Source organism: Bactrocera dorsalis, chromosome 2, assembly GCF_023373825.1.
Source record: "Bactrocera dorsalis isolate Fly_Bdor chromosome 2, ASM2337382v1, whole genome shotgun sequence".
Taxonomy (NCBI): domain Eukaryota; kingdom Metazoa; phylum Arthropoda; class Insecta; order Diptera; family Tephritidae; genus Bactrocera; species Bactrocera dorsalis.
Window position 1 is genome coordinate 69,717,624 of NC_064304.1, and position 19,203 is coordinate 69,736,826.

General features: G+C 40.4%; 1 long non-coding RNA gene across 19 annotated transcripts in view; it reads right to left on the minus strand.

Moving 5' to 3' along the window:
* The window catches only part of LOC125776778 (uncharacterized), an 86,004-nt gene that overhangs the window by 7,380 nt on the left and 59,421 nt on the right, over positions 1–19,203 (minus strand). For 5 of the 19 annotated variants that reach the window (XR_007421928.1, XR_007421936.1, XR_007421921.1 and 2 more), the window contains 2 exons: positions 12,088–12,183; positions 7,086–7,445 (listed from right to left, as the gene is read on the minus strand). This is a non-coding gene — a long non-coding RNA (uncharacterized LOC125776778). The other 14 variants (XR_007421935.1, XR_007421926.1, XR_007421925.1 and 11 more) reach the window with 13 other exon arrangements.

The following is a 19,203-nucleotide window of genomic DNA, read 5'->3' on the forward strand; positions in this document are numbered from 1 at the left end:
AAATGCCCTCAATCTTTTCCCTATCACCACCAGGGGCGTGGCAATAGTGTTCACAATGAAAAGTAGTTTTAAAAAAAATCACATTTTTGTTTCAACCTTGTAAACGCTCTAGCGCCTAAACTGGCTAACGTAGGTGGACCCAATACATTGCACCAGTTAGATAGTTTAACGAGCTTTCAGAAAAGCCCTCAACCTCTTCTCTATCACCACCAGGGGCGTGGCAATAGTGTTCATAATAAAAAGTAGTTTAAAAAAAATCACATTTTTGTTTCAACCTTGTAAACGCTCTAGCGCCTAAACTGGCTAACGTAGGTGGACCCAATACATTGCACCAGTTAGATAGTTTAATGAGCTTTCAGAAAAGCCCTCAACCTCTTCTCTATCACCACCAGGGGCGTGGCAATAGTGTTCACAATGAAAAGTAGTTTAAAAAAATCAAATTTTTGTTTCAACCTTGTAAACGCTCTAGCGCCTAAAATGGCTGACGTAGGTGGACCCAATACATTGCACCAGTTAGATAGTTTAATGAGCTTTCAGAAAAGCCCTCAACCTCTTCTCTATCACCACCAGGGGCGTGGCAATAGTGTTCATAATGAAAAGTAGTTTAAAAAACAATAACATTTTTGTTTCAACCTTGTAAACGCTCTAGCGCCTAAATTGGCTGACGTAGGTGGACCCAATACATTGCACCAGTTAGATAGTTTAATGAGCTTTCAGAAAAGCCCTCAACCTCTTCCCTATCACCACCAGGGGCGTGGCAATAGTGTTCACAATGAAAAGTAGTTAAAAAAAAATCAAATTTTTGTTCCAACCTTGTGAACGCTCCAGCGCCTAAACTGGCTCACGTGGGTGGACTTAATACATTCCATAAGTTAGATGGTTTAATGAGTATTCAGAAAAGCCCTCAACCTCTTCTCTATCACCACCAGGGGCGTGGCAATAGTGTTCACAATGAAAAGTAGTTTTAAAAAAAATTACATTTTTGTTTCACCTTGTAAACGCTCTAGCGCCTTAACTGGCTCACGTGGGTGGACTTAATACATTGCATCAGTTAGATAGTTTAATGAGCTTTCAGAAAAGCCCTCAACCTCTTCCCTATCACCACCAGGGGCGTGGCAATAGTGTTCACAATGAAAAGTAGTTTAAAAAAAATCAAATTTTTGTTTCAACCTTGTAAACGCTCTAGCGCCTAAACTGGCTAACGTAGGTGAACCCAATACAATGCACCAGTTAGATAGTTTAATGAGCTTTCAGAAAAGCCCTCAACCTTTTCTCTATCACCACCAGGGGCGTGGCAATAGTGTTCACAATGAAAAGTAGTTTTAAAAAAAAATTCCATTTTTGTTTCAACCTGTTAAACGCTCTAGCGCCTAAAATGGCTGACGTAGGTGGACCCAATACATTGCACCAGTTAGATAGTTTAATGAGTATTCAGAAAAGCCCTCAACCTCTTCTCTATCACCACCAGGGGCGTGGCAATAGTGTTCACAATGAAAAGTAGTTAAAAAAATCAAATTTTTGTTTCAACCTTGTAAACGCTCTAGCGCCTAAATTGGCTGACGTAGGTGGACCCAATACATTGCACCAGTTAGATAGTTTAATGAGCTTTCAGAAAAGCCCTCAACCTCTTCTCTATCACCACCAGGGGCGTGGCAATAGTGTTCACAATGAAAAGTAGTTAAAAAAAATCAAATTTTTGTTTCAACCTTGTAAACGCTCTAGCGCCTAAATTGGCTGACGTAGGTGGACCCAATACATTGCACCAGTTAGATAGTTTAATGAGCTTTCAGAAAAGCCCTCAACCTCTTCCCTATCACCACAAGGGGCGTGGCAATAGTGTTCACAATGAAAAGTAGTTTAAAAAAATCATATTTTTGTTTCAACCTTGTAAACGTTCTAGCGCCTAAATTAGCTGACGTAGGTGGACCCAATACATTGCACCAGTTAGATAGTTTAACGAGCTTTCAGAAAATCCCTCAACATCTTCTCTATCACCACCAGGATCGTGGCAATAGTGTTCACAATGAAAAGTAGTTTAAAAAAAATCAAGTTTTTGTTTCAACTTTGTAAACGCTCTAGCGCCTAAACTGGCTGACGTAGGTCGACCCAATACATTGCACCAGTTAGATAGTTTTATGAGCATTCAGAAAAGCCCTCAACCACTTCTCTATCACCACCAGGGGCGTGGCAATAGTGTTCACAATGAAAAGGAGTTTAAAAAAAATCACATTTTTGTTTCAACCTTGTAAACGCTCTAGCGCCTAAATTGGCTGACGTAGGTGGACCCAATACATTGCACCAGTTAGATAGTTTAATGAGCTTTCCGAAAAGCCCTCAACCTCTTCTCTATCACCACCAGGGGCGTGCCAATTGTGTTTACAAAGAAAAGTAGGATTTTGAGAAAAATCACATTTTCGTTTCAACCTTGTAAACGCTCTAGCGCCTAAACTGGCTAACGTAGGTGGACCCAATACATTGCACCAGTTAGATAGTTTAATGAGCTTTCAGAAAAGCCCTCAACCTCTTCTCTATCACCACCAGGGGCGTGGCAATAGTGTTCACAATGAAAAGTAGTTAAAAAAAATCACATTTTTGTTTCAAACTTGTAAACGCTCTAGCGCCTAAATTGGCCGACATAGGTGGACCCAATACATTGCACCAGTTAGATAGTTTAATGAGCTTTCAAAAAAGCCCTCAACCTCTTCTCTATCACCCCCAGGGGCGTGGCAATAGTGTTCAAAATAAAAAGTAGTTTTAACAAAAATCACATTTTTGTTTCAACCTTGTAAACGCTCTAGCGGCTAAATTGGCCGACATAGGTGGACCCAATACAATGCACCAGTTAGATAGTTTAATGAGCTTTCAGAAAAGCCCTCAACCTCTTCTCTATCACCACCAGGGGCGTGGCAATAGTGTTTAAAACGAAAAGTAGGATTTTGAGAAAAATCACATTTTTGTTTCAACCTTGTAAACGCTCTAGCGCCTAAATTGGCTGACGTATGTGGACCCAATACATTGCACCAGTTAGATAGTTTAATGAGCTTTCAGAGAAGCCCTCAACCTCCTCTCCATCACAACCAGGGGCGTGGCAATAGTGTTTACAATGAAAAGGAGTTAAAAAAAAATCGCATTTTTTTTTCAACTGTGTAAACGCTCTAGTGCCTAAATTGGCTGACGTAGGTGGACCCAATACATTGCACCAGTTAGATAGTTCAATGAGCTTTCAGAAAAGTCCTCAACCTCTTCTCTATCACCACCAGGGGCGTGCCAATTGTGTTTACAAAGAAAAGTAGGATTTTGAGAAAAATCACATTTTCGTTTCAACCTTGTAAACGCTCTAGTGCCTGGATTGGATGACGTAGATGGACCCAATACATTGCACCAGTTAGATAGTTCAATGAGCTTTCACAAAAGCCCTCAACCTCTTCTCTATCACCACCAGGGGCGTGGCAATAGTGTTCACAATGAAAAGTGGTTAAAAAAAATCAAATTTTTGTTTCAACCTTGTAAACGCTCTAGCGCCTAAATTGGCTGACGTAGGTGGACCCAATACATTGCACCAGTTAGATAGTTTAACGAGCTTTCAGAAAAGCCCTCAACCTCTTCTCTATCACCACCAGGGGCGTGGCAATAGTGTTCACAATGAAAAGTAGTTTAAAAAAAAAATCACATTTTTGTTTCAACCTTGTAAACGCTCTAGCGCCTAAATTGGCTGACGTAGGTGGACCCAATACATTGCACCAGTTAGATAGTTTAATGAGCTTTCAGAAAAGCCCTCAACCTCTTCTCTATCACCACCAGGGGCGTGGCAATAGTGTTCACAATGAAAAGTAGTTTTAAAAAAAATCAAATTTTTGTTTCAACCTTGTAAACGCTCTAGCGCCTAAATTGGCTGACGTAGGTGGACCCAATACATTGCACCAGTTAGATAGTTAAATGGGCTTTCAGAAAAGCCCTCAACCTCTTCTCTATCACCACCAGGGGCGTGGCAATAGTGTTTACAATGAAAAGGAGTTTAAAAAAAATCACATTTTTTTTTAATTGTGTAAACGCTCTAGTGCCTAAATTGGCTGACGTAGGTGGACCCAATACATTGCACCAGTTAGATAGTTTAATGAGCTTTCAGAAAAGCCCTCAACCTCTTCTCTATCACCACCAGGGCGTGGCAATAGTGTTTACAATGAAAAGGAGTTAAAAAAAAATCGCATTTTTTTTTCAACTTTGTAATCGCTCTAGCGCCTAAATTGGCTGACGTAAGTGAACCAAATAAACTGCACCAGTTAGATAGTTTAATGAGCTTTCAGAGAAGCCCTCAACCTCCTCTCTGTCACCACCAGGGGCGTGGCAATAGTGTTTACAATGAAAAGGAGTTTAAAAAAAATCACATTTTTTTTTAATTGTGTAAACGCTCTAGTGCCTAAATTGGCTGACGTAGGTGGACCCAATACATTGCACCAGTTAGATAGTTTAATGAGCTTTCAGAAAAGCCCTCAACCTCTTCTCTATCACCCCCAGGGGCGTGGCAATAGTGTTTATAATAAAAAGTAGTTTTAACAAAAATCACATTTTTGTTTCAACCTTGTAAACGCTCTAGCGCCTAAATTGGCTGACGAAGGTGGACCCAATACATTGCACCAGTTAGATAGTTTAATGAGCTTTCAGAAAAGCCCTCAACCTCTTCTCTATCACCCCCAGGGGCGTGGCAATAGTGTTTACAACGAAAAGTAGGATTTTAAGAAAAATCACATTTTTGTTTCAACCTTGTAAACGCTCTAGCGCCTAAATTGGTCGACGTAGGTGAACCCAATACATTGCACCAGTTAGATAGTTTAATGAGCTTTCAGAAAAGCCCTCAACCTCTTCTCTATCACCCCCAGGGGCGTGGCAATAGTGTTCAAAATAAAAAGTAGTTTTAACAAAAATCACATTTTTGTTTCAACCTTGTAAACGCTCTAGCGCCTAAATTGGCTGACGAAGGTGGACCCAATACAATGCACCAGTTAGATAGTTTAATGAGCTTTCAGAAAAGCCCTCAACCTCTTCTCTATCACCACCAGGGGCGTGGCAATAGTGTTCACAATGAAAAGTAGTTTAAAAAAAATCAAATTTTTGTTTCAACCTTGTAAACGCTCTAGCGCCTAAATTGGCTGACGTAGGTGGACCCAATACATTGCACCAGTTAGATAGTTTAATGAGCTTTCAGAAAAGCCCTCAACCTCTTCTCTATCACCACCAGGGGCGTGGCAATAGTGTTCACAATGAAAAGTAGTTCAAAAAAAATCACATTTTTGTTTCAACCTTGTAAACGCTCTAGCGCCTAAACTGGCTAACGTAGGTGGACCCAATACATTGCACCAGTTAGATAGTTTAATGAGCTTTCAGAAAAGCCCTCAACCTCTTCTCTATCACCCCCAGGGGCGTGGCAATAGTGTTCAAAATAAAAAGTAGTTTTAACAAAAATCACATTTTTGTTTCAACCTTGTAAACGCTCTAGCGCCTAAATTGGCTGACGAAGGTGGACCCAATACAATGCACCAGTTAGATAGTTTAATGAGCTTTCAGAAAAGCCCTCAACCTCTTCTCTATCACCCCCAGGGGCGTGGCAATAGTGTTCAAAATAAAAAGTAGTTTTAACAAAAATCACATTTTTGTTTCAACCTTGTAAACGCTCTAGCGCCTAAATTGGCTGACGAAGGTGGACCCAATACAATGCACCAGTTAGATAGTTTAATGAGCTTTCAGAAAAGCCCTCAACCTCTTCTCTATCACCACCAGGGGCGTGGCAATAGTGTTCATAATAAAAAGTAGTTAAAAAAAAAATCACATTTTGTTTCAACCTTGTAAACGCTCTAGCGCCTAAATTGGTAGACGTAGGTGGACCCAATACATTGCACCAGTTAGATAGTTTAATGAGCTTTCAGAAAAGCCCTCAACCTCTTCTCTATCACCACCAGGGGCGTGGCAATAGTGTTCACAATGAAAAGTGGTTAAAAAAAAACACATTTTTGTTTCAACCTTGTAAACGCTCTAGCGCCTAAATTGGCTGACGAAGGTGGACCCAATACATTGCACCAGTTAGATAGTTTAATGAGCTTTCAGAAAAGCCCTCAACCTCTTCTCTATCACCACCAGGGGCGTGGCAATAGTGTTCACAATGAAAAGTAGTTTAAAAAAAATCAAATTTTTGTTTCAACCTTGTAAACGCTCTAGCGCCTAAATTGGCTGACGTAGGTGGACCCAATACATTGCACCAGTTAGATAGTTTAATGAGCTTTCAGAAAAGCCCTCAACCTCTTCTCTATCACCACCAGGGGCGTGGCAATAGTTTTCAAAATGTAAAGTTGTTTATAAAAAATCACATTTTTGTTTCAACCTTGTAAACGCTCTAGCGCCTAAATTGGCCGACGTAGGTGGACCCAATACATTGCACCAGTTAGATAGTTTAATGAGCTTTCAGAAAAGCCCTCAACCTCTTCTCTATCACCACCAGGGGCGTGGCAATAGTGTTCATAATAAAAAGTAGTTTAAAAAAAAATCACATTTTTGTTTCAACTTTTTAACGCTCTAGCGCCTAAATTGGCTGACGAAGGTGGACCCAATACGTTGCATCAGTTAGATAGTTTAATGAGCTTTCAGAAAAGCCCTCAACCTCTTCTCTATCACCACCAGGGGCGTGGCAATAGTGTTCACAATGAAAAGTAGTTAAAAAAAAAAAAAATTTTGTTTCAACCTGTAAACGCTCTAGCGCCTAAATTGACGTAGGTGGACCCAATATATTGCACCAGTTAGATAGTTTAATGAGCTTTCAGAAAAGCCCTCAACCTCTTCCCTATCACCACCAGGGGCGTGGCAATAGTGTTCACAATGAAAAGTAGTTTAAAAAAAAATTAAATTTTTGTTTCAACCTTGTAAACGCTCTAGCGCCTAAATTGGCTGACGAAGGTGGACCCAATTCATTGCACCAGTTAGATAGTTTAATGAGCTTTCAGAAAAGCCCTCAACCTCTTCTCTATCACCACCAGGGGCGTGGCAATAGTGTTCATAATAAAAAGTAGTTTTAACAAAAATCACATTTTTGTTTCAACCTTGTAAACGCTCTAGCGCCTAAACTGGCTAACGTAGGTGAACCCAATACAATGCACCAGTTAGATAGTTTAATGAGCTTTCAGAAAAGCCCTCAACCTTTTCTCTATCACCACCAGGGGCGTGGCAATGGTGTTCATAATAAAAAGTAGTTTTAACAAAAATCACATTTTTGTTTCAACCTTGTAAACGCTCTAGCGCCTAAATGGGCTAACGTAGGTGGACCCAATTCATTGCACCAGTTAGATAGTTTAATGAGCTTTCAAAAAAGCCCTCAAACTCTTCTCTATCACCACCAGGGGCGTGGCAATAGTGTTCATAATAAACAGTAAATTAAAAAAAAATCACATTTTTGTTTCAACCTTGTAAACGCTCTAGCGCCTAAACTGGCTAACGTAGGTGAACCCAATACAATGCACCAGTTAGATAGTTTAATGAGCTTTCAGAAAAGCCCTCAACCTCTTCTCTATCACCACCAGGGGCGTGGCAATAGTGTTCACAATGAAAAGTAGTTTAAAAAAAAAATAAATTTTGATTAAACCTTCTAAACGCTCTAGCGCCTAAAATGGCTGACGTAGGTGGACCCAATACATTGCATCAGTTAGATAGTTTAATGAGCTTTCAGAAAAGCCCTCAACCTCTTCCCTATCACCACAAGGGGCGTGGCAATAGTGTTCACAATGAAAAGTAGTTTAAAAAAAATCAAATTTTTGTTTCAACCTTGTAAACACTCTAGCGCCTAAATTGGCTGACGTAGGTGGACCCAATACATTGCACCAGTTAGATAGTTCAACGAGCTTTCAGAAAAGCCCTCAACCTCTTCCCTATCACCACCAGGGGCGTGGCAATAGTGTTCACAATGAAAATTTTTGTTTCAACCTTGTAAACGCTCTAGCGCCTAAATTGGCTGACGTAGGTGAACCCAATACATTGCACCAGTTAGATAGTTTAACGAGCTTTCAGAAAAGCCCTCAACCTCTTCCCTATCACCACAAGGGGCGTGGCCATAGTGTTTACAATGAAAAGTAGTTTAAAAAAAATCAAATTTTTGTTTCAACCTTGTAAACACTCTAGCGCCTAAATTGGCTGACGTAGGTGGACCCAATACATTGCACCAGTTAGATAGTTGAACGAGCTTTCAGAAAAGCCCTCAACCTCTTCTCTATCACCACCAGGGGCGTGGCAATAGTGTTCACAATGAAAAGTAGTTAAAAAAAATCACATTTTTGTTTCAACCTTGTAAACGCTCTAGCGCCTAAATTGGCTGACGTAGGTGGACCCAAAACATTGCACCAGTTAGATAGTTTAATGAGCTTTCAGAAAAGCCCTCAACCTCTTCTCTATCACCACCAGGGGCGTGGCAATTGTGTTTACAAGGAAAAGTAGGATTTTGAGAAAAATCACATTTTTGTTTCAACCTTGTAAACGCTCTAGCGCCTAAATTGGCTGACGTAGGTGGACCCAATACATTGCACCAGTTAGATAGTTTAATGAGCTTTCAGAAAAGCCCTCAACCTCTTCTCTATCACCACCAGGGGCGTGGCAATAGTGTTCACAATAAAAAGTAGTTTTAACAAAAATCACATTTTTGTTTCAACCTTGTAAACGCTCTAGCGCCTAAATTGGACGACGTAGGTGAACCCAATACATTGCACCAGTTAGATAGTTCAATTAGCTTTCCGAAAAGCCCTCAACCTCTTCTCTATCACCACCAGGGGCGTGGCAATTGTCTTTACAAAGAAAAGTAGGATTTTGAGAAAAATCACATTTATTTTCAAACTTGTCAACGCTCTAGTGCCTAAATTGGCTGACGTAGGTGGACCCAATACATTGCACCAGTTAGATAGTTCAATGAGCTTTCAGAAAAGTCCTCAACCTCTTCCCTATCACAATCAGGGGCGTGCCAATTGTGTTTACAATGGAAAGTAGTTTTTTGACAAAAATAACATTTTGGTTTCAACTTTGTAAACGCTCTATCACCCAAATTGGCCGACGTAGGTGGACCAAATAAACTGCACCAGTTAGATAGTTTAATGAGCTTTCAGAAAAGCCCTCAACCTCTTCTCTATCACCACCAGGGGCGTGCCAATTGTGTTTACAAAGAAAAGTAGTTAAAAAAAATCAAATTTTTGTTTCAACCTTGTAAACGCTCTAGCGCCTAAATTGGCTGACGTATGTGGACCCAATACATTGCACCAGTTAGATAGTTTAATGAGCTTTCAGAAAAGCCCTCAACCTCTTCTCTATCACCACCAGGGGCGTGGCAATAGTGTTCACAATGAAAAGTAGTTTAAAAAAATCAAATTTTTGTTTCAACCTTGTAAACGCTCTAGCGCCTAAATTAGCTGACGTAGGTGGACCCAGTACATTGCACCAGTTAGATAGTTTAATGAGCTTTCAGAAAAGCCCTCAACCACTTCTCTATCACCACCAGGGGCGTGGCAATAGTGTTCACAATGAAAGGTAGTTTTAAAAAAAATTACATTTTTGTTTCACCTGTTAAACGCTCTAGCGCCTAAATTGGCTGACATAGGTGGACCCAATACATTGCACCGAAAAGCCCTCAACCACTTCTCTATCACCACCAGGGGCGTGGCAATAGTGTTCACAATGAAAAGTAGTTTAAAAAAAATCACATTTTTGTTTCAACCTTGTAAACGCTCTAGCGCCTAAACTGGCTAACGTAGGTGGACCCAATACATTGCACCAGTTAGATAGTTTAATGAGCTTTCAGAAAAGCCCTCAACCTCTTCTCTATCACCACCAGGGGCGTGGCAATAGTGTTCACAATGAAAAGTAGTTTTAACAAAAATCACATTTTTGTTTCAACCTTGTAAACGCTCTAGCGCCTAAACTGGCTAACGTAGGTGGACCCAATACATTGCACCAGTTAGATAGTTTAATGAGCTTTCAGAAAAGCCCTCAACCTCTTCTCTATCACCACCAGGGGCGTGGCAATAGTGTTCACAATGAAAAGTAGTTTAAAAAAAATCAAATTTTTGTTTCAACCAAACGCTCTAGCGCCCAAACTTTGTAAACGCTCTAGCGCCTAAATTAGCTGACGTAGGTGGACCCAATACATTGCACCAGTTAGATAGTTTAATGAGCTTTCAGAAAAGCCCTCAACCTCTTCTCTATCACCACCAGGGGCGTGGCAATAGTGTTCATAATAAAAAGTAGTTTTAAAAACAATCACATTTTTGTTTCAACCTTGTAAACGCTCTAGCGCCTAAACTGGCTAACGTAGGTGGACCCAATACATTGCACCAGTTAGATAGTTTAATGAGCTTTCAGAAAAGCCCTCAACCTCTTCTCTATCACCACCAGGGGCGTGGCAATAGTGTTCATAATAAAAAGTAGTTTAAAAAACAATCACATTTTTGTTTCAACCTTGTAAACGCTCTAGCGCCTAAATTGGCTGACGTATGTGGACCCAATACATTGCACCAGTTAGATAGTTCAATGAGCTTTCAGAAAAGCCCTCAACCTCTTCTCTATCACCACCAGGGGCGTGGCAATAGTGTTTACAATGAAAAGTAGGATTTTAAGAAAAATCACATTTTTGTTTCAACTTTGTAAACGCTCTAGCGCCTAAATTGGCTGACGTAAGTGAACCAAATAAACTGCACCAGTTAGATAGTTTAACGAGCTTTCAGAAAAGCCCTCAACCTCTTCTCTATCACCACCAGGGGCGTGGCAATAGTGTTCATAATAAAAAGTAGTTTAAAAAACAATCACATTTTTGTTTCAACTTTGTAAACGCTCTAGCGCCTAAATTGGCTGACGTAAGTGAACCAAATAAACTGCACCAGTTAGATAGTTTAATGAGCTTTCAAAAAAACCCTCAACCACTTCTCTATCACCACCAGGGGCGTGGCAATAGTGTTCACAATGAAAAGTAGTTTTAAAAAAAATCACATTTTTGTTTCAACCTTGTAAACGCTCTAGCGCCTAAATTGGCTGACGAAGGTGGACCCAATACATTGCACCAGTTAGATAGTTTAATGAGCTTTCAGAAAAGCCCTCAACCTCTTCTCTATCACCACCAGGGGCGTGGCAATAGTGTTCACAATGAAAAGTAGTTAAAAAAATCACATTTTTGTTTCAACCTTGTAAACGCTCTAGCGCCTAAACTGGCTAACGTAGGTGAACCCAATACATTGCACCAGTTAGATAGTTTAATGAGCTTTCAGAAAAGCCCTCAACCTCTTCTCTATCACCACCAGGGGCGTGGCAATAGTGTTCACAATGAAAAGTAGTTTAAAAAAAATCAAATTTTTGTTTCAACATTGTAAACGCTCTAGCGCCTAAACTGGCTGACGTAGGTGGACCCAATACATTGCACCAGTTAGATAGTTTAACGAGCTTTCAGAAAAGCCCTCAACCACTTCTCTATCACCACCAGGGGCGTGGCAATAGTGTTCACAATGAAAGGTAGTTTTAAAAAAAATTACATTTTTGTTTCACCTGTTAAACGCTCTAGCGCCTAAATTGGCTGACATAGGTGGACCCAATACATTGCACCAGTTAGACAGTTTAACGAGCTTTCCGAAAAGCCCTCAACCACTTCTCTATCACCACCAGGGGCGTGGCAATAGTGTTCACAATGAAAAGTAGTTTTAAAAAATTACATTTTTGTTTCAACCTTGTAAACGCTCTAGCGCCTAAACTGGCTAACGTAGGTGAACCCAATACATTGCACCAGTTAGATAGTTTAATGAGCTTTCAGAAAAGCCCTCAACCTCTTCTCTATCACCACCAGGGGCGTGGCAATAGTGTTCACAATGAAAAGTAGTTTAAAAAAAATCAAATTTTTGTTTCAACATTGTAAACGCTCTAGCGCCTAAAATGGCTGACGTAGGTGGACCCAACACATTGCACCAGCTAGAAAGTTTTATGAGCTTTTAGAAAAGCCCTCAACCTCTTCCCTATCACCACGAGGGGCGTGGCAGAAGTGTTCACAAGGAAAAGTAGTTTTAAAAAAAATCACATTTTTGTTTCAACTTTTTAACGCTCTAGCGTCTAAATTGGCCGACATAGGTGGACCCAATACAATGCACCAGTTAGATAGTTTAATGAGCTTTCAGAAAAGCCCTCAACCTCTTCTCTATCACCACCAGGGGCGTGGCAATAGTGTTCATAATAAAAAGTAGTTTTAAAAACAATCACATTTTTGTTTCAACCTTGTAAACGCTCTAGCGCCTAAACTGGCTAACGTAGGTGGACCCAATACATTGCACCAGTTAGATAGTTTAATGAGCTTTCAGAAAAGCCCTCAACCTCTTCTCTATCACCACCAGGGGCGTGGCAATAGTGTTCATAATAAACAGTAGTTTACAAAAAAGTCACATTTTTGTTTCAACCTTGTAAACGCTCTAGCGCCTAAACCGGCTAACGTAGGTGAACCCAATACAATGCACCAGTTAGATAGTTTAATGAGCTTTCAGAAAAGCCCTCAACCTTTTCTCTATCACCACCAGGGGCGTGGCAATGGTGTTCATAATAAAAAGTAGTTTTAACAAAAATCACATTTTTGTTTCAACCTGTTAAACGCTCTAGCGCCTAAAATGGCTGACGTAGGTGGACCCAATACATTGCACCAGTTAGATAGTTTAATGAGCTTTCAGAAAAGCCCTCAACCTCTTCTCTATCACCACCAGGGGCGTGGCAATAGTGTTCACAATGAAAAGTAGTTAAAAAAAAATCACATTTTTGTTTCAACCTTGTAAACGCTCTAGCGCCTAAACTGGCTAACGTAGGTGGACCCAATACATTGCACCAGTTAGATAGTTTAATGAGCTTTCAGAAAAGCCCTCAACCTCTTCTCTATCACCACCAGGGGCGTGGCAATAGTGTTCACAATGAAAAGTAGTTTTAAAAAAAATTACATTTTTGTTTCAACCTGTTAAACGCTCTAGCGCCTAAACTGGCTGACGTAGGTGGACCCAATACATTGCACCAGTTAGATAGCTCGATGAGCTTTCAGAAAAGCCCTCAACCTCTTCTCTATCACCACCAGGGGCGTGGCAATAGTGTTCACAATGAAAAGTAGTTAAAAAAAAACAAATTTTTGTTTCAACCTTGTAAACGCTCTAGCGCCTAAACTGGCTGACGTAGGTGGACCCAATACATTGCACCAGTTAGATAGTTTAACGAGCTTTCAGAAAAGCCCTCAACCTCTTCTCTATCACCACCAGGGGCGTGGCAATAGTGTTCACAATGAAAAGTAGTTTAAAAAAATCAAATTTTTGTTTCAACCTTGTAAACGCTCTAGCGCCTAAACTGGCTGACGTAGGTGGACCCAATACATTGCACCAGTTAGATAGTTTAATGAGCTTTCAGAAAAGCCCTCAACCTCTTCTCTATCACCACCAGGGGCGTGGCAATAGTGTTCACAATGAAAAGTAGTTTAAAAAAAATCACATTTTTGTTTCAACCTTGTAACCGCTCTAGCGCCTAAATGGTCTTACGTAGTTGGACACAATAGATTTCAACAGTTAGATATTTTAATGAGCTTTCAGAAAAGCCCTCAACCACTTCTCTATCACCACCAGGGGCGTGGCAATAGTGTTAACAATGGGAAGTAGATTAAAAAAATCAAATTTTTGTTTCAACCTTGTAAACGCTCTAGCGCCTAAACTGGCTGACGTAGGAGAACCCAATACATTGCACCAATTAGATAGTGTAATGAGCTTTCAGAAAAGCCCTCAACCTCTTCTCTATCACCACCAGGGGCGTGGCAATAGTGTTCACAATGAAAAGTAGTTTAAAAAAAAAATCAAATTTTTGTTTCAACCTTGTAAACGCTCTAGCGCCTAAAATGGCTGACGTAGGTGGACCCAATACATTGCACCAGTTAGATAGTTTAATGAGCTTTCAGAAAAGCCCTCAACCACTTCTCTATCACCACCAGGGGCGTGGCAATAGTGTTCACAATGAAAAGTAGTTTAAAAAAAAATCACATTTTTGTTTCAACCTTGTAAACGCTCTAGCGCCTAAATTGGCTAACGTAGGTGGACCCAATACATTGCACCAGTTAGATAGTTTAATGAGCTTTCAGAAAAGCCCTCAACCTCTTCTCTATCACCACCAGGGGCGTGGCAATAGTGTTCAAAATAAAAAGTAGTTTTAACAAAAATCACATTTTTGTTTCAACCTTGTAAACGCTCTAGCGCCTAAATTGGCTGACGAAGGTGGACCCAATACGTTGCATCAGTTAGATAGTTTAATGAGCTTTCAGAAAAGCCCTCAACCTCTTCTCTATCACCACCAGGGGCGTGGCAAAGTAGTTTTAAAAAAATCACATTTTTGTTTCAACCTGTTAAACGCTCTAGCGCCTAAAACGGCTGACGTAGGTGGACCCAACACATTGTAGTAGTTAGATAGTTTAATGAGTATTCAGAAAAGCCCTCAGCCACTTCTCTGTCACCACCAGAGGCGTGGCAATAGTGTTCACAATGTAAAGTAGTTTAAAAGAAATCAAATTTTTGTTTCAACCTTGTAAACGCTCTAGCGCCTAAACTGGCTAACGTAGGTGAACCCAATACAATGCACCAGTTAGATAGTTTAATGAGCTTTCAGAAAAGCCCTCAACCTTTTCTCTATCACCACCAGGGGCGTGGCAATAGTGTTCACAATGAAAAGTAGTTTAAAAAAAAATTGCATTTTTGTTTCAACCTGTTAAACGCTCTAGCGCCTAAAATGGCTGACGTAGGTGGACCCAATACATTGCACCAGTTAGATAGTTTAATGAGCTTTCAGAAAAGCCCTCAACCACTTCTCTATCACCACCAGGGGCGTGGCAATAGTGTTCACAATGAAAAGTAGTTTTAAAAAAAATTACATTTTTGTTTCAACCTTGTAAACGCTCTAGCGCCTAAACTGGCTGACGTAGGTGGACCCAATACATTGCACCAGTTAGATAGTTTAACGAGCTTTCAGAAAAGCCCTCAACCTCTTCCCTATCACCACCAGGGGCGTGGCAATAGTGTTCACAATGAAAAGTAGTTTAAAAAAAATCAAATTTTTGTTTCAACCTTGTAAACGCTCTAGCGCCTAAATTGGCTGACGTAGGTGGACCCAATACATTGCACCAGTTAGATAGTTTAATGAGCTTTCAGAAAAGCCCTCAACCTCTTCTCTATCACCACCAGGGGCGTGGCAATAGTGTTCACAATGAAAAGTAGATTAAAAAAAATCAAATTTTTGTTTCAACCTTGTAAACGCTCTAGCGCCTAAACTGGCTGACGTAGGTGGACCCAATACATTGCACCAGTTAGATAGTTTAATGAGCTTTCAGAAAAGCCCTCAACCTCTTCCCTATCACCACCAGGGGCGTGGCAATAGTGTTCACAATGAAAAGTAGTTTTAAAAAAAATTACATTTTTAATTCAACCTTGTAAACGCTCTAGCGCCTAAAATGGCTGACGTAGGTGGACCCAATACATTGCACCAGTTAGATAGTTTAATGAGCTTTCAGAAAAGCCCTCAACCACTTCTCTATCACCACCAGGGGCGTGGCAATAGTGTTCACAATGAAAAGTAGTTTAAAAAAAATCAAATTTTTGTTTCAACCTTGTAAACGCTCTAGCGCCTAAACTGGCTGACGTAGGTGGACCCAATACATTGCACCAGTTAGATAGTTTAACGAGCTTTCAGAAAAGCCCTCAACCACTTCTCTATCACCACCAGGGGCGTGGCAATAGTGTTCACAATGAAAAGTAGTTTAAAAAAAAATCAAATTTTTGTTTCAACCTTGTAAACGCTCTAGCGCCTAAATTGGCTGACGTAGGTGGACCCAATACATTGCACCAGTTAGATAGTTTAATGAGCTTTCAGAAAAGCCCTCAACCTCTTCCCTATCACCACCAGGGGCGTGGCAATAGTGTTCACAATGAAAAGTAGTTTAAAAAAAATCAAATTTTTGTTTCAACCTTGTAAACGCTCTAGCGCCTAAACTGGCTGACGTAGGTGGACCCAATACATTGCATCAGTTAGATAGTTTAATGAGCTTTCAGAAAAGCCCTCAACCTCTTCTCTGTCACCACCAGGGGCGTGGCAATAGTGTTCACAATGTAAAGTAGTTTAAAAGAAATCAAATTTTTGTTTCAACCTTGTAAACGCTCTAGCGCCCAAACTGGCTGACGTAGGTAGACCCAATACATTGCACGAGCTTTCAGAAAAGCCCTCAATCTTTTCCCTATCACCACTAGGGGCGTGGCAATAGTGTTCACAATGAAAAGTAGTTTTAAAAAAAATTACATTATTGTTTCAACCTGTTAAACGCTCTAGCGCCTAAAATGGCTGACGTAGGTGGACCCAATACATTGCACCAGTTAGATAGTTTAATGAGCTTTCAGAAAAGCCCTCAACCACTTCTCTATCACCACCAGGGGCGTGGCAATAGTGTTCACAATGAAAAGTAGTTTAAAAAAATCAAATTTTTGTTTCAACCTTGTAAACGCTCTAGCGCCTAAACTGGCTGACGTAGCTGGACCCAATACACTGCACCAGTTAGATAGTTTAACGAGCTTTCAGAAAAGCCTTCAACCACTTCTCTATCACCACCAGGGGCGTGGCAATTTTGTTCACAATGAAAAGTAGTTTTAAAAAAATCAAATTTTTGTCTCAACCTGTTAAACGCTCTAGCGCCTAAAATGGCTGACATAGGTGGACCCAATACATTGCACCAGTTAGACCGTTTAACGAGCTTTCCGAAAAGCCCTCAACCACTTCTCTATCACCACCAGGGGCGTGGCAATAGTGTTCACAATGAAAAGTAGTTTAAAAAAAAATCAAATTTTTGTTTCAACATTGTAAACGCTCTAGCGCCTAAAATGGCTGACGTAGGTGGACCCAACACATTGCACCAGCTAGAAAGTTTTATGGGCTTTCAGGAAAGCCCTCAACCTCTTCTCTATCACCACCAGGGGCGTGGCAATAGTGTTCACAATGAAAAGTAGTTTAAAAAAAATCAAATTTTTGTTTCAACCTTGTAAACGCTCTAGCGCCTTAATTGGCTGACGTAGGTGGACCCAATACATTGCACCAGTTAGATAGTTTAATGAGCTTTCAGAAAAGCCCTCAACCACTTCTCTATCACCACCAGGGGCGTGGCAATAGTGTTCACAATGAAAAGTAGTTTTAAAAAAAATCAAATTTTTGTTTCAACCTTGTAAACGCTCTAGCGCCCAAACTGGCTGACGTAGGTGGACCCAATACATTGCACCAGTTAGATAGTTTAATGAGCTTTCAGAAAAGCCCTCAACCACTTCTCTATCACCACCAGGGGCGTGGCAATAGTGTTCACAATGAAAAGTAGTTTTAAAAAAAATTACATTATTGTTTCAACCTGTTAAACGCTCTAGCGCCTAAAATGGCTGACGTAGGTGGACCCAATACATTGCACCAGTTAGATAGTTTAATGAGCTTTCAGAAAAGCCCTCAACCTCTTCCCTATCACCACCAGGGGCGTGGCAATAGTGTTCACAATGAAAAGTAGTTTAAAAAAAATCAAATTTTTGTTTCAACCTTGTAAACGCTCTAGCGCCTAAATTGGCTGACGTAGGTGAACCCAACACATTGCAGTAGTTAGATAGTTTAATGAGTATTCAGAAAAGCCCTCAACCTCTTCTCTATCACCACCAGGGGCGTGGCAATAGTGTTCACAATGAAAAGTAGTTTAAAAAAAATCAAATTTTTGTTTCAACCTTGTAAACGCTCTAGCGCCTAAATTGGCTGACGTAGGTGGACCCAATACATTGCACCAGTTAGATAGTTTAATGAGCTTTCAGAAAAGCCCTCAACCTCTTCCCTATCACCACCAGGGGCGTGGCAATAGTGTTCACAATGAAAAGTAGTTAAAAAAAAATTACATTATTGTTTCAACCTGTTAAACGCTCTAGCGCCTAAAATGGCTGACGTAGGTGGACCCAATACATTGCACCAGTTAGATAGTTTAATGAGCTTTCAGAAAAGCCCTCAACCACTTCTCTATCACCACAAGGGGCGTGGCAATAGTGTTCACAATGAAAAGTAGTTTAAAAAAAATTACATTTTTGTTTCACCTTGTAAACGCTCTAGCGCCTAAATTGGCTGACGTAGGTGGACCCAATACATTGCACCAGTTAGATAGTTTAACGAGCTTTCAGAAAAGCCCTCAACAACTTCTCTATCACCACCAGGGGCGTGGCAATAGTGTTCACAATGAAAAGTAGTTTACAAAAAAAAATAAAATTTTTGTTTCAATTCTGTAAACGCTCTAGCGCCTAAATTGGCTGACGTAGGTGGACCCAATACATTGCACCAGTTAGATAGTTTAACGAGCTTTCAGAAAAGCCCTCAACCTCTTCCCTATCACCACCAGGGGCGTGGCAATAGTGTTCACAATGAAAAGTAGTTAAAAAAAATCAAATTTTTGTTTCAACCTTGTAAACGCTCTAGCGCCTAAATTGACTGACGTAGGTGGACCCAATACATTGCACCAGTTAGATAGTTTAATGAGCTTTCAGAAAAGCCCTCAACAACTTCTCTATCACCACCAGGGGCGTGGCAATAGTGTTCACAATGAAAAGTAGTTTACAAAAAAAAATAAAATTTTTGTTTCAATTTTGTAAACGCTCTAGCGCCTAAATTGGCTGACGTAGGTGGACCCAATACATTGCACCAGTTAGATAGTTTAATGAGCTTTCAGAAAAGCCCTCAACCTCTTCTCTATCACCACCAGGGGCGTGGCAATAGTGTTCACAATGAAAAGTAGTTTAAAAAAAATCAAATTTTTGTTTCAACCTTGTAAACGCTCTAGCGCCTAAACTGGCTGACGTAGGTGGACCCAATACATTGCACCAGTTAGATAGTTTAATGAGCTTTCAGAAAAGCCCTCAACCTCTTCTCTATCACCACCAGGGGCGTGGCAATAGTGTTCACAATGAAAAGTAGTTAAAAAAAAATCAAATTTTTGTTTCAACCTTGTAAACGCTCTAGCGCCTAAACTGGCTAACGTAGGTGGACCCAATACATTGCACCAGTTAGATAGTTTAATGAGCTTTCAGAAAAGCCCTCAACCTTTTCCCTATCACCACCAGGGGCGTGGCAATAGTGTTCACAATGAAAAGTAGTTTT